Raw genomic sequence first — 265 nt, forward strand, 5'->3', positions numbered from 1 at the left:
CAATCCACTTCGTAATCAGGGCACTGATCGAATGACAGAAGCAGGTAAATGTCCCTTACTTATCATCCTCTCTTCTACATTGGTGGATGGATCGTTGCCATCAGCCACCAGAACCCTAATGGGGTAGTTGTACTGTGACCTAGTTACTACGTTTAGTAGGTGTTTTAGGGTCGACCAGGAAGACTTCCTTTCTCCCTTGGTCGATATGTGCTTTTCTTTCGCTTATTTTACTTAGTCTTTGTTCTCTAGAGTGCTCGTAGATCCA

This window comes from Penaeus monodon, chromosome 25, assembly GCF_015228065.2.
Source record: "Penaeus monodon isolate SGIC_2016 chromosome 25, NSTDA_Pmon_1, whole genome shotgun sequence".
In the NCBI taxonomy this organism is placed as follows: domain Eukaryota; kingdom Metazoa; phylum Arthropoda; class Malacostraca; order Decapoda; family Penaeidae; genus Penaeus; species Penaeus monodon.